Source organism: Centrocercus urophasianus, unplaced genomic scaffold (genome assembly GCF_019232065.1).
Source record: "Centrocercus urophasianus isolate 14NV4802_14NV808 unplaced genomic scaffold, USGS_Curo_1.0 seq_10, whole genome shotgun sequence".
NCBI lineage: Eukaryota > Metazoa > Chordata > Aves > Galliformes > Phasianidae > Centrocercus > Centrocercus urophasianus.
Window position 1 is genome coordinate 90046635 of NW_024884142.1, and position 15885 is coordinate 90062519.

The 15885-nt window shown below is 42.4% G+C and overlaps 1 protein-coding gene across 2 annotated transcripts in view; it reads right to left on the bottom strand.

The window, feature by feature from the left end:
* The window catches only part of PAK5 (p21 (RAC1) activated kinase 5), a 103069-nt gene that overhangs the window by 45657 nt on the left and 41527 nt on the right, over positions 1–15885 (bottom strand). For both annotated transcript variants that reach the window (XM_042818299.1, XM_042818292.1), the window contains exon 2: positions 14127–14266. The gene's annotated coding sequence lies outside the window, so the exon portion shown is untranslated. The remainder of the gene's footprint in view (positions 1–14126; positions 14267–15885) is intronic.

Below are 15885 nucleotides of genomic sequence, written 5' to 3' on the forward strand. Positions count from 1 at the left end.
AACTGTAACAGATACACAGAGCACAATAACACTATTTGACTATACTATATAACACTACATATAGTGCAAATTCTCAGCTACAACACACTATTTTTCAACACAGTCATCACCATTAGCTATGCATTTCTGCCAAGAAAAAAACAAGAGCCTGCATGCCGTGCCCCTAAAAATCTGCACCAGTGGAGGTGACCCACTGTTTCACAGCTGCTAGGATAGCACTGCTGTTAGGAAAATGCTGTCCACACAGTCCATCTTTCATCAGATCAAATGGATGGCAGTCAGAAGGTACCAAATCCACACTGTATGGTAGGGGTGGTTGGACAGTCCAGACAAAACTGACCTTGTGCTCCACAGCTTTCAAACTAGTACAGGGCTTGGCATAATGGTGTTACAAGATAAACACTGTCTTGCTCTCTGACCTCACTCTGGAAGCTTGAGGCTTAATCAGGGTCAAAATGTAGCAATTAGAGTTGATGGTTTGCTAGGGTTGCAGGGAAACCAAGAGAATCACTCCTTTCCTACCCTAAAAGATGGCACACATCACTTTACCCACTGAAGGCTGTGTTTTGAACTTTTCTTTCGGTGGGGAATTCTCATGTCACTAACTCTACAGACTGCCATTTTGACTCCAGCTCAAAGCAGTGATACCATGTCTCATCACCAGTAATGATGTGACCAGGAGTAAACGATCACCTTCAGCCTCACAGTGGTTCAATATGTTCTGACAAACCTACAGATGGTGTGCCTTCTCTTCCTATGCAAGCATCTGTGGGATACAACTGGCACAAAGTTAGCAATATTCCAGTGTTGTCACCATAGTTTCCAAAGCCTTGCTCTGTGCTCAGTTCCCTGGCTGTAATCTGCCGCTTCTTGTGGAAAACGTGACTGAGACGCTCTTCATTTTGTGGTGTGACAGCTGTGCACAGCTGTCTGGAACACAGCCTGTCTTTCATGTCACTGCCGCCTCTTCTGAAATGCAGCACACACTGCCTCACTGCACTCACATCCTCTGCCTGGTCTCCAGAAATGTTCAGCAAGCATCAGTGAGTATCAATGAGTGCTATGTTTTTCTATATAGAGGAATTCAATTACTTTTGGTTCATATGAGCTTCCATATTGGACATCATTTTTCAGACTGCCCTCTGCTGCCGTCTTTCACATGGCAACAAAATGTAACAGAACATAGGTGGGAAGGTTCAACCTCTATTGCTGCACTACCAACACCTGCCTCTGATGTCATGGACCAACATAATAAAATTGGAGGCATTATTTTTGGAACAGCCCTCATACATGCTTTAATTATAGAAAAACATATTCGGACTGACATCCTGACCATATCTAATGAGCACAAAAGTATCATCCTTCCTAAAAATGCTCATTTACCCTACAGCATTTGGCTCATTTCAACCTTAGGTCAAATTGCCAGTTTTTCAGAGTTACTGTGACACTGCACCATGTAATTAAAAACACATTTAAACAATTATAAGCTGTCCAGAACCTGTCCACGTTAAGCACCACAATACTTTCTTTACAGCTCACTCATCACAGCACAGCACAGTCTCTTGACAGACGGCCCACAAGAAATGCACAGTGGAACAAAATACAGGAAAAAAATACTTACAAAAGGCAACATAAGCTTTTAGAGAAATAGTAAAAGCTGGTACAGAGTGGTCAAACTAGGATTTATGTACTCTAGGGAACAACACTCAGTCTTTTTATTGAGAGCTGCTCTTGTACAAGGACTCATTTCCACATACTGAATGACATGTGCTTCCCTAATTTAGAACTCGTGTGATTCCCGGTGGATTTTAATGCTCAGTAATTTTCAGTGAGTAGCTTAAATGCACATATTGTAGTCAGTCACTCTCTATTATCTTATACACACTCACACTCATGCAGCAATGTACAGACAGAGTCTCCTGCAGTGAATTTGTCTGCAACACCTCGAGGCACATTAAAAAGGGGAAAAACAAGCAAGCGAAGAAAAATAACCAAGCAAACAAAAAAACCCCACAAATCTCCAACCTGAGGAGGTATCTCAAAATATTTCTAGCCCTAGCAAATGAAAAGATTCCTGATTTTAAGAAACAAATGATCCTTTGGGTGCTCAGCTTGAAATAACTGATGGTAAAATGCTGGAAATGCTGGACACCCACAGGACAGGGTGTTAAATAAGACGCCCATTCAGCACAACATACCATACCTCAAGTGACTTCAGAAGCTTAGAAGCAGTTGAAATATTTTTCTGGGGTTTTATTATATAGTATTTCCAAATACATACTGCTATACTATGAAGGGTGTAACTAAGGACTAAGAAACAGCCACTCACTTTTAATGTTTTGAATTAAAAAAAGCCAAAACATTCAGGAAACACTACCAAGAAGAAATGTGATGACACAACGGGAGAGCACATAGAGGGAGCAGAAAGAGCAAGAAACCCTACAGAAAACCACAGTAGTGAAACAGTATTATTTAATTACACATCAGCATTTCTACAGGTTCAGGTGACTGTACTGTAAGAACTGCAGGAATATGAAAACACACATTTGTCAAGAGAAAGGTCTCAGAAACTGCCTGAAAATCACCTGAAAAGTTGCTCTGACTGATCGTGCACCAGGTTACATGTAATCTGCATTCTGGCCCACATCCTCAGTGGGCTGACAAAGCCTTGGCAAAACACATGGACTGCCACTGACATGCAACACAATAAAATAATAAGGCTCTTGGGCATTCAAATAACTTATTTCTCCTCTCTGTGTAAAGTTCTTCTGAAACTGAGTTTCTTCCCCAACGCTTGATGGTGACCACAAAGCTGGCATTACAGACCTACCAAGTGGGTAGCTGGGGGTGCCTTCACTAGCACAGGTGAATTTTATTATTATTATTATAAATATAAATTATAAATAATAATTATTATTATTTATTATTATTTCCCAGCATGCAGAGAGCAGACTGCAGGGTATGCAGCGACATGCACCAACAGGGATGTACAGCTGTGACAGCACCACACACTCCAGAGTCAAGGTGTTAATGAGGCAGGGGCTCTGGCTCTCAGGAATTGCTCTTTCCACTATCATTTTCATTTGTAATATAAAGATCATTTTGCAATGTACGATCTAAAGAAGTGAAGGCCACGTAATTAATGGAGAGTCTCTTATAATAAAAACACTCTTCAGAGTGAAACACATTGTCTGACTTGTGTTTACCAAGACATAGAAGAAAATGAGATTATATGTCAAAATATCTTCAAAATGCAAACATGTCTATAGACTAACACACCCACAGCAAGTACTGAGAAGATTAAAATCATGATTGTGGGCTTCCTGCCTTACTGTCAACTTATTATCAAGTTTTGCTCTGCATCACTTGAATGTGAAGGAGAAACATTTCAATGATCTAAAATAAACTGCAAATGCTTAGATTCCACTGTACATTTTTACTTCTTACATATTTCCAGTTCTTTTTTTCTCTGCATAGAACTGAAAAACTGGTTTGAAAGTCGATTCTCATCCTATTATCCTATACTCATTCTCCATATTAAAAATGAGAAGCGATCTCTTAAATGATTTGCTAGAACTTACTCTCCTTCCCAAAGTTTACTGTAAGATTTTTATACAAAGCTTTGAACATTTATAAAGCAATGCTCGCTCTATCTTCTTCCACTTCATCATGCACCATGGTCAACATCTGCATTTGATTTGAACAATTCCTCAGCACTGAGTTTTTCAGAGGTAAGAAATCTTGCTGTGTAAACTTTTGGTGTCCCTGAACCGCAACTAGGAAGTGATGGGTCTCACCCACTCTCAATTTAACTGGGAGATAAAGATTTAATGGATAAATAGAGACCCCTTCTGCTCTAATTTGAAACCAGTGCGGAAATTCTGAGATTGGCCCCAGATAAGTCAGTAGAAGACATAATGTTAAATCTTAGATGCAACGACTAAAAAAATCACATTATCTCTGGGTAGTCAGTGCAAATCTACAAAGACGAATGCTACTGTGAGTTTCTTCGTTTCCCAGCTTTTAAATGGCTAAGATACAAACGTTTTCAGACTATGTGTTTTGAACAACCAAAGAGGTTACTACATCCTGGAAGATCACCACCACCTCGTGAGGGACAAGGCTGCAACAGAAACCAACTGTGATTTCCTCCTTCAGAGAAAAGATGCATGTGAGTCACAGCATTTTGCTGGGCCCATCCATCTTCTGCTTCTGGGAAAAGCATGCTTTTCCTCTTCAGGATCAAGCACTTCATCTGAAATGGTCCCAAAAACCTTGGTCCAGCAGTACCATGAGAAACTGCTACAGAACCATGTATATAAATCAGTTCAGCTTGGAAACTTTTAGACAACAATGTCAAAACATCCCTTCCGAAAGAAACGGCCCTGCTTGAACAACATGGCATCGCCCCTGTCCAGCCTGCAGCCCAGCCCAGCTGCCTTTGAGCCAAACTCTCGAATCAGGCAATTTTGTTGAGAAATCACCACCGCTAACAAGGAGCCTGTGAGCAAAGCCAAGACCTCTGAGTGTTTTCTGAGAAGTCTTATTTATCACAGAGAAGGAGATGCTGACACCGCAAACAAGAGAAGAGCTTGGCCACCATCTCACAGCAATCAAGAGCCTATGGTTCCTGCTCTACCCAGGGAAATCGTGCTGGGAGACAGCAGGCCCCAGCCCTTCTTTTATATCCCTGGAAAACACAACTTTAGTGTAATTGTATCTCATTAAAGATTCTTAAAGTCTAAGTAGCAAAAATATACCACCAATTAAGGAGGGAAAACCTCTGCATGCTGGCTCTGGTTGCATTCAGCACTGCTTTCAGGGGCAGGAAAGCTTGTTAGCTCATTCATTCCCGACTTCATTACAGACCAAATCCAACAAAGCTGCTGACACAAGTGGGAAATATCAAAGGATAAGTAGGAAAAGTGACTGTAAAAAGAACACATTAAGAAAACACGTGCAGTTATTCTAGAAAATGGGGACCAGGGTTAGTAGTGAATGAAAAAGGACACTGTGCAGTTCACTGGCTGAGATTAAGCGTGCAGAAGGAGTTGAAAAAACATCACTCTAGCAATGTCAGCTTATTTTTTTCCTCACTTTTTTGGAGCATGCATTGCAATAAATTCTCTGTCTGTCTGTGCTCTACAGGTGGACATCAGAGAAGATGACATAATATGTGTGTTATGAAGCAATATAAAAGTTTCAGAAAGATGATACTCAAATTATTCGAGATATTGCAAATGAATGACAATAAAACCTTTACAGTATAGCCACGTAAGGTAGCCTCTGCACTCCAAGCCTACTGAAAACCTCCAGCATCTTTCTTCCTGAGTTTTAAAACACTTTCTTGCAGCAACCTGTCATAACTGTCCTCCTGGAAATCCAAATGATCCAATTACCATGTCCACTGAAAAGTGCTAAGCAAACTGCCTCCAAAGAATTAATAACAGTTTCTTGCATCTAAAACCTTCAGTGCTTTAGGAATCAGGATTGCATAGACTTTCATGAGAGGAAGAAAATAAACCAAGAGTCCTTTGCATGCAGTAATGAAGTATGACTTCAGTTCCTCTGGATTGGAAATACTGCATACACTGAGCTCAGGTCATAGGATCATAGAATCATAGAATGGCTTGGGTTCAGAGGGACCTCAAGGACAATCAGGCTGCAACTCCCTCGCTGCAGGCAGGGCCAACAAATTACATATCTAATACTGGAGAGCAGTTAAATCTTCTGCTGAAACAAACTCCTAGGCATGTGGTTTGCAAAATGCTTTGGTGTGCCTTCTAATCCTATTCAGCCATTTTCCTGTGAGAGAATCTGAAGATGAATCAATGTCCTAAGGTTTTTCATTGCTTAGTAAGAAGCTTCAAACTTCACAACTAGTAAATTAACACTAAATCAGTGAATACATTTGGAAGTTATAAGTCATCAATACCAGACTCTGCCCAACAGGAACTGAAAATGCTGGTCTGCTTCTCTAAGACAAAAGGACATGGGATTATCTGCATGTTGAAGGACTGTAAGTGAGCTACGTAAAGATCACATTCTGTACAGAACTTCTGCACAGCAGAGACACAACAGCACATGGAAAACCTTCACAGATGCTATTTTGCTAGCAGAAGTTCCAAAATCATCATTTTCGGCCCTGCTGAAACCAAAGTGGATATACTCATTTTATTATAAATCTGAACCCAGTATTCAGAAAGGACAAAACAATCTCTCCTGCTAAATTGGCCAGCACACTCTCAGCTGTAACAGTGTATTCCTGCACTTTGCTGGCTGACTGCAAATGTCCCTGGTCAAAATTTTAAGACACACTTCTATACAACAAAGTAATAAAGAGAAGACTGGAGCCTACTCATGTATATGCATTTACACGCACGAACACAAAAGCTCACAAAGATCAACTACTCAACCCTCCCCCCCCAAAGCACCCCATAGACTTTGGGGTTTAACTGGAAAGGAGTTTTTTCTCCCCTTGCTATTGTGAACCAGGAAAGGATTACGTGTGATGTAGTACAGCACCGGCCACTTGTCTTCACTAGCATGAAGAGACATAAGAAGCGCTGAGAGGGAATTTTAGAGCCTCAGTCCTGCCCCAAGGTAGGATTATTCCCAGCAGCAGCCTGTTTACCCACGACTAGAGAGTAGGCCTAAGCACTTCCAGGCAGTAGCTCCCTCCCTGATTGTACTCTGAAGCTTACCGAATGTGACAGCCCTTCCTGCTGCATTTGCTGACTCCAGATTGGGTTGCCAAAGCACCAAGAAGAGGATAGGCAGCTGCCAGATGTTATGGAGAGCAGGTCAGCAATAGGTGAGCCAGGTGCTCAGCAATACTCCTCCAAAGAATACAGCTCTTTGCTTGGGGCCCGGGTCCCTCCCCAGCAGAACTGCTATAATCCTCAAATTTTGAGTCTTGTTCCCGAAGATCCTTTACAAGGCAACATTTATTTTTACTGCTTTCTACTTCTCTAGTTAGCAGAATCTTGATACACCATCCATATCACTTGTTTCAAACGATACTATTCCCTTGATCCCCCACAGCATTATTTGTGCGTAAGCACATATGCACACCTGCTTGTTTCAAAGTTCTCCATTGAGAACTGCTCCAGCACTGAAGCCATCCCTGCTCCTGCACAATTTCCCCTTCAGATAACTTTGCATATTCAAATGATCCCCAACATCCCCATGAACTGGAGACCAGCACCACGTAGCACCTTTGCATGGAGCTGCAAGAGATGCTGTGCCACTGCAGCTCCTAAGGAAGAGCTAGAGGCGTGCTTCTGTCACTCCAACCATGCTCATAAAACACTCAGACTTGAAAAAATAGCCCCAGACAACAAACATGAGAAGCACTGAAGAAGGCAGCCCCTCTCCTTGCCCTTGGGTGGACAGTACTGGCACAGCAGGGACCTTCCCTGGTGGCACCTCCATGCACCATACACAGCACAGCTTGGCCCCGGCTCTGCTATGTGCCCGTCCCTCTCAGCTCATCAGCATTCATTAGCTTAACAAATTCCAGCTCAACACAGCCTGACTCAGCCTTTGGTTGCACTCTGTTCACCACCCCAACTTGCATAACAGTGTGCACTGTGCAGCCCTGAGTTCAGTGCTACTGACAGCATGCTTTTCTAAGTTATTTTCAGCTTCTTTGGGATAAACGCAGGAAGAAGTTCTGGGTGGCTTTTAAAATGATTATGCAAAACATCACGGGCTGTATAATACCTTTTCCAGTAAGTCCTCTGTAGCACTTTGAAAGTAATGAACTCTGCCATTATAACCGCTATGTTTAGGCTGGATGTTTTAACTGGAAATAAGATAATCTCAACTCCCTGTGTTTCTTACTTGTGGCCTATCCTTGAAAGTAACCAATGCTCAAGACACCACAAAAGCTAGAGGCTCAGCTCACCCACATGTGAGATGTGGTATGAATAAATCAGTGCAAATTCCACGTGAACTTCTCTCTCTTTAGTAGGGGCTTAGCCTGAAAAAGCTGCACCTGCAATTGAGCTACCAAGTGTATCTACAATACCCTTAGCGCCATCTGAACAAACAGCTGATTCAGTACATTGATTCACTTAAACGCCAATTATGAAACTAGATACTCTATACAGAAATTAAGAAAATGCTTATTTGTGTGAGTTACAGGAAGGGAACACCAAAGCTAAAAGCAAACTCCCAAAATTTCCAATACCTTCAAACACCAAGGTAAGTGTCACAATCAGAATTACTAAGGCCCTTGCATAACTGATGGAGCAGAGCTGAGTACGCGCTGCTCTGGGTTCTGTACCTCTCTGAAAGTCATCGGCACAACCCACTTAACTGTGGCCTGGTATAAAGCTGTCTCATCGCTCTTTTCGTTTTCTGTATTATCACCTGAACCTCAAAACCACTGTTGTTGGCTTCAGTGGAAAAAGGCTCTGATCTCAGAAGGAGCCACTCTTTTCTCTATTTACTTCTGTCTTAGCAGTATAGGAAAAATAACCCCAAATGGTGACAGCCAATGCAAAGGCAAAGGTGAGAGGACATGTGGTTGATTTTATTTGAGAAAGCTTACTTCATATTCCCTGTCTTTGTAACACAGGCCAGAGGAGGTCCCTGCACAGAAACCGAAGTGCCTAAACTTTTAAAAGAGTAATGGCTAAGTAACAGAATAAAAAGATTAAGGTAATGACATGCTGTTTTCTATAACACTGCAGGTTTAAACAGAAGCTCCTGGCACTGTCTTTTGGTGATGGTGATGTACAACTGAATATTAACCATCCTTTGGCCAAATCAACACACTAGATACGTTTCTCCATGCTTCAGATCTGCTCTGAAACCAGCCGACCCAACTACCACACCATGCCTCAGTAGATGCTGAGTCCGCAGTCAGAATGAAATGAGCTGGGAAAAAGCAGTGGTAAAAACAACTGCAGCAGTTCAAAATACCAATGCCTGCTTCCCAACCTCTAGTGGCATTCCCTCCTGTTTCAGTGAAATCAAAGCCTCAGCAACTTAAACCATGCCCCTTCATGAAGAGTTTGAGTATTGATGTTTCGTAAAGATGCACATTATTTGCTCTGAATCCAGCAGTTTGCATTTCTCAGAAAGAAAAAAGAATGACAGAAATTTCTGACTTGGAAAATCTCAGAGTCAACATTTGTAAGTTAAGTCTAATTTTAGTTTAATTACCAATTTATGCATTTTTTTTCTGCTTTCTAATAGCAAACAGTACATTCCCATGGGGCTGAATCAATCACACTAACATGCAAAACCATCCGCTTAGTAACAGAGTTTCCTAATTCAAAGGTAAAGGCAAACAGAACAGCAATAATCAGAAAGCAAGCATCTGAAATGCTCCACTGAACTCTGCCCAGGAAATATAAGAAAAGATTTTCTTCTACCCTCTTCTCCCCCACCAAAGACAGCTTTCTAGTGCTCCTGGCATCCATCACACACGCAGAGTCAAATGCTTCCACACTTGCTAATAATCAGTGCAAGAAAACTGCAGATCGGGGGGAGGAGAAACTATTCTTTCTTCATTCTGGCTAAAGGCGATCTTAAAATCTGAAGAGTGCATAAGAACTTAGTAGAATCTTTCTCCACCATTTTCCCTCTCTAAGCAAGCTAGGTACACCTGCAGCACTTCTACACTTCTTGTTTTCTGGAGCTCTCTGTTTTGCCATGCCCATGTTGCAGCCAGGCTTCTTCTCAAATGACTGCTTCTGTAAGCTTCTACCTATCTCACCTGCTGTATTGCTCAATCACCTACTTATACAGAGTCATCTTCCAAATTCTCTCAGACTTCATCTCAAACTCACCTTCATCTCCAACCTTGTGCTCACTGTCACCCCAGGTTAACAATAGTTAAGTTACCCTCCTCTACATTTTTGACTCTCAATGTTTGCTGCAAAATAAAATGAATACGAAGAACCATCTTCAGCAGAATAACTTTCCATGGTAGCAAATATAAAGGATTTTCCTTGATGTCACACAAATGGCTTGGGTTGGATGGGACCTCAAAGATCCCACTGAGTTCCAACACACAGCTGTGGGGAGGGTGGCACCCCACTAGCTGAGGCTGCCCAGGGCCTGAGCTGAAGCACCCAACCTGGCCTGGAGCACCTCTATGGGGCACCCACAGCTTTGGGCAGCAGTGCCAGGGCCTCACCGCCATCTGAGTAAAGAATTTCTGCCTAACATCTAACCTAAATCTCCCCTCTTTTAGTTTAAAGCCATTCCCTCTTTTTCCATCACTATCTGTTTTTATAAAACATTGATCCCTTCCTGTTTATAAGCTCCCTGCAAGCATACAAAAACATGAATAAATACAGAGCAAAGCAATACAGATGCAGGGAAGTAAACTTAGGCACTGCAGGAACTAGGTTGGAAATATAAATATATACAAATTATGGTTACAAGGACACAGAATAAAGTCAAAACCAAATATAGAAGAAATCTCCAGATGCCTAAAGATTAGGTTTCAGAATAGCCATTGTACCTTTTCTATCTGAGAAACAGTTTTCAAAAGTCTAAGACATAAAGACTTAATCAGTCGTAGTACTTTGGTCATATCTCATCTGTAAAATGATCTATTAAATTGCAGGAATAAAAGTGAGGTTTTTATTCAAGCTTCTCCAGGAAGAGATTCGTTTGAAAGAGGTCAGTTCAGTCTTTCAGTCAAGGTAAACTCTACTGTTTATTTAAAAAATACAGAATGAGGGAAAAATGACGGTGGGCCAACACAGCAAAATTTCCCTACGGATGCAACAAAGCAAAAACCTGCAGGTCAGCTTGCTTTCAGCTGGGAAAAACAAAAGCAAAAATTGCAATCTGTCTGCAATTCATAAGGATGAATCACATGGTGATGATTCAAACTGAACTGTTGACAAAGTCAGCCTAATGAAAAACCCTGCTCAGAGAAGGGTATCAGCACTGAAGTTGGTTTTGGCAGAATTCAAGACACCAACCTACAAGTCTGGTTTGTCAAGGGTCTCTGTGGCAGAGGAGAAGAAGGTGGACCAGCAACGAAATTATTTCCATTATTTTGTATTTTGCTCCTGAAATCAGCAGCTTGCCCTTTCCATCCTCACAGCCCCATTCTGTCCACACGCCTTCCTGCTGTTAATGCACAATTACGATTTAAATACATTGCCTCTAAGCTTTTGAGTCACCAATGGTCATTTAGGTCAATACATTTGTTTCTTCTGCACTTTTGAATATTTATGGTCTCAGTGTTTTTCCACTTCTTAGTCCCACTGTAACTCAATTCTGAGCCTCCTATGGCAAAACAACAAATGCCAGGCAAACCACATGCTGTGCTGCCCATCTGCTTCCACTGACGCCTTTCCTGTTCACTCCATGTTTCATCCGCTCTGTGCTTTACATGATCTTCATGGCAAAGTTTTCTCATTATTAAGTCCATCTATCCTGATGAATCAGAAAACAAGAAGAGCAGCACCATCCATTACCAGAGCAATATCCATGACTGTCAATATATAGTTTCCTCCAGTGCTCATCTGCACTAAGCTCTTTTACTCTAGCACAAAAATAAGGAAAAAAAATGCAGAAAACTTTCAGTGCGCAACTGTTTGCCATGCAACTGGGGAACAACCTTTGGGTGGTGACACCACACAACCAGCAAAAGAATACAGTCACTTCTACCTGCTGTGACAACAATTTCATCAAAGCATGATGAAAAGCTCCTAGCATTTATGAAACAGCCTTGACACAAGTGCCTGTAGTGAGAGTGCAAGGAAGAGAGAATATCTACGAGGGAAACCATGAGTAGGGAGGCATGAGTGCAGAGCAATTGCAGAAATTGTGCTGGATTTCTCTGGAAAGGCAGGAGCAGCACAGATATCAATGCGAGGAGGTGGAGGCTGGACCACAGGGCACAGATGTAATAGAAAATTGAGTAACAGAGGATAAGCAAGTAGAGAAGGAGCTAAATCAATCAAGTAATTTTGATTTGATCCAGCTTCAATGGGGAAGGCCAATGGAGCAGCTCTTACAGGGACTTAAGGAGTACTTTTTCAGCCTCATTTTACACAGGATGAAATGATGGTAGAAAAATTAACCCTGCATGACATGGTGCCTGCTGCAGGTCTGCTTTGCTGGGTCTGCCCCAAAATGCTTCTCCCAACACTCTAATCACTTACAACTGAATATATTCACACAGACAAAGCCTCTGCAGTTCCTTTCCCCCAACAGGAGGGTTTCATGAATTCATAAAACCTCTACAGGCTCAGCCCTTTTTACCACTCTCCTTCATCCACTGAAGCAAGTCTTTCTGAGATCAGTAATGCCCCACCTCCATCCACAAACCTTCAGAAGTCACAGCACATGTGGGTGATCTGTGACTTTATGCAAACATGTTTGGTTTACAGGAAATTCATTTACACAGGAACAGCCAAAGGAGGCTCACTTTCTGCCTGGGTTTGGTAAAGAACTTCTACCCATTTGGAGTACATGTTCTTTGTTCCATGCTTTTCCCTTCTTCAGAGGAAATATGTGCTCCCATAGCTGTCTCCATGGAAACAGCAAACTTGCAGTACACCATGTGCCCAGTTTCAATATGGAAATCTGTATTTCTTAACACAGAGTGATAAAAACTCAAGCTGGGATCAGAAAGGCTGGTCTAGTCTCTTCTGGTTCATTTGTCACCACCAGAAAAGTTCCTGTGGGCTAACTTATGCCACACATGGCAACATCTGTGCAAACCTACTGTTGATGAACAACCAGTTTGGACTTCAGTTACACTTGATATAGTGGAAGGATTAGACAAAACTTTTAATTTGCACACTTCATTAATCCAAATAGCACCAGCTCAGTTTCCAGGCTACCAAAGCTGCTAATGGAGATGAAACTAAGTATTCTGCTTCCTTCCTGAAATGTGTTTTGAGACCAAACACTGAGCAAATTTGAAAGAAGTTACAGAAATTTTTACCAGTTTTTATTTTGAGGAGAAAAAACTGCACACATTTGCCAGTAACCTGCTTTGGCTGCTTTGTGTGCTTAAATCCATTATTTTCCCAGCCAAACTGCAGGTACAAGTCTCCTTTCCCTCTTGGGAACTTAACAAAAGAGCCAAAGGTTCAGTTCTGAGTCGTATCTTAATTTTATGGCAGTGGTGTTAATTCTCATTACTCTGAGTTCTGATCATTCATACAGATATAAGAGAAGCAATTAAAAACGACTTTAACCATAATGTTAGAGAACCATTCTGCTCCTGGACATCCTGAAATTCTCTAACGGGAACTGAGCTTGTTTCTACATGCTCAGTTGGATTTGGTCCCCAACACAGTGCTGCATTCCCCTGCAAGGTCACATCCAGTGAGAAAATGCAGCAAGATCTAGACCTCTATTAAGCTCAACTCCCAACGGAGAATTGGGCTCCCTGAATCATTCCATCACTTGCAACTTTCAGACCATCAATGAGGATGCACAACAGCTGCACAAACAGAGCACAGGTAGAGAAGAGAGGATTTGCCTTCTGGCTTGGGAAAACCGGCCCAAGCGTAATGAAGTGTATAGCTTTTCTACAATCATTTGTTCAGCTCCATAAATCCCAGGGCATAAATCAGGCTGCCGGGGAGAGCAGCTGTGCAGGAATCTCTGCAAGAGTGGAAAAAACACTGCAACCACCTACAGCATCAGAGCAAACCGTCGGGAGCTGTGCTGGGTGCCAGACCAAACGCTGCTCTCATTTCACATTGTGTTACTGCTGTTGATTTAAAAGGAGTCCCTCAGTTGTAATACCATAAATATCAGCAGAATGACTCTCACTGGCAGCCTGAAGTGAATATTAGGCAAACAAAATCCAACACTCTATAATTGTCCTTCACTCAACAGTACCTGTTTAAATTAATATTATTATGGCAAAGATATTGAAATTGTTACCAGAAACCCAAGCAGAGACTGCAGATGCTAGAACTCTCCACCAGTAAATGTTCTCCTTGCCACTAAATACCTTCCCTTTCAAAACAGAAACACCACTTACGGCAGCTGACATCCAGAAACCCATGGCTGATCTGGATATGCAGGAGGGTGCGCTGTGAGCAAGGACAGACATGGCAAACAAGGAGAAATACATGACAAAGGCCCTGGGGAAATCACGAAGGAATAGCTGAGCAGGGACCCACCTTGGGGCTGAGCTGACCAGGAGGTCTCATCCCACAGCACTGAAAACCACGGGACCAGCGTGTGTTGGAGCTCACCACTGCTGCAGGCTGAAGAAATGTCTCCTGTGAGGGCAAGCACTCAGCCCAGCCAGAAAGAACTCCTGTTGGTAACAATCAGAAAACAGTTATGGAAAAGAAGCCAAGAGAGACCAACAGGAATATCAGTCACATGTCTGATGAAAACAGAAATAGTGTACTTGTCATAAATACAGTTCTGGAGGATCTGAAGTTACTTCTGGCCTTGGGTTGAATTCAGCACGCAGATTTAGCTGTTCAAAAATGCAGGCTTTATTTATAAAAACTACTGAGGAAGGAAAAGGGTGATGACAATCTTCCCATGTCAAGAGGCTGCATGGTTACACAGCTCAGCTAGGGTGGGAGAAGCAGGTCCAGATCTCTTCAGGGTATTATCCAAAGCAGAGATTCAGAAGAGGACCTTCAGAAGGAATTTGCTTAACATCACCACAGTATTGATGTCTATGTATCTCCTTTTAACACTGAAATACCCACAGAAACTGAGGCTGAGACTTAGGCTAGCCATCCTTTGGCAGCACAACTCAAGCTTCTCCTTGCACCTCTGCCAAGAAAGATGGCCATCCTTCCAGGCTTTCTGCTCAAGATCCCAGAACAGAGAAGCACACTTCATACTCACCAAAGTTAACAGAGAGGAGACGCGTCTCTGGTTCTGGCAGCATCAAACCCAACATGCCCTACACCATTGGCCAATGCAAGATTCATGACTCTAGCTCCATCATCAAACCAATACTGACTCCTGCACCCTGCAGGATGAGGCCCCACTGCTTACACCTCAGCCTCCCAGCAGCCGCCAGGAGCTCACCTGAGTTACACGGACAACTCAACCACTGAGCAGCAACAATCAACTCAGTGAGCAATGGAATTTCTACGGACAGGGAAAAACTCAGAACACTGGGCAAAAAGACTGCTTGTGCAGACAGGGAAAAATTTGCAGTTGACACAAGGCTTTTGCACATCACTGAAGCTCAAATAACTGCTAAATTTGGCCCAGAATACCTTTTGCTTGGTTATTTGCTGGCATCACATAGGATTTTTTTTTAATACATTTACAAACCGTATCTCTTAGCACCAACAACCTCAGCAACACCAAGGAATTATGCTGATTCATCTCTTCTGAGGAGCTTAGTTTAGTTGATGTCAAAGAGCCAAACCCATCCCAGTCATTACAAAATTTACTTAGCTAATGTGACCGGCCAAGAGCTGCATCTGCTGCACATGCGGTGCAGTCCTTCCCGGGGGGACTCACCTCCTACACAAACACTGCAGAGCGGGGAAAAGATCTGGATAAATGCCATCTAATTGCATGGTGATTTGTCTACATCTCCCTCAGAGTCTGGATTTGATTTCAGACCTCTGAATCCACCTCTCCTCATATCAGCATTGCACAGGAAGGTCACAAATTCAGCGATACAGCTCAGGTCTGAGGCTGAGGGGGTTTACACCCTGATCTTACCCATAAGACTAACCCTATGCTTAAAGCAATGCAAGTACCAAAGCTCACAGGACCAAGGCTTGACTTTTTTCTCCAAGGCAAGAAGTTGCTTAATTTGCCACTGGTTTACTCAAGAAGGTAAGTGTCTTTTTTGGGGGGGTAGCTCTTGTCATAAATTTTGACTATGTAACATATTTTCAGAATGCCATTGCTATGGCTGCATTCAGAATATTTTCAGAATGCCACAGCCAC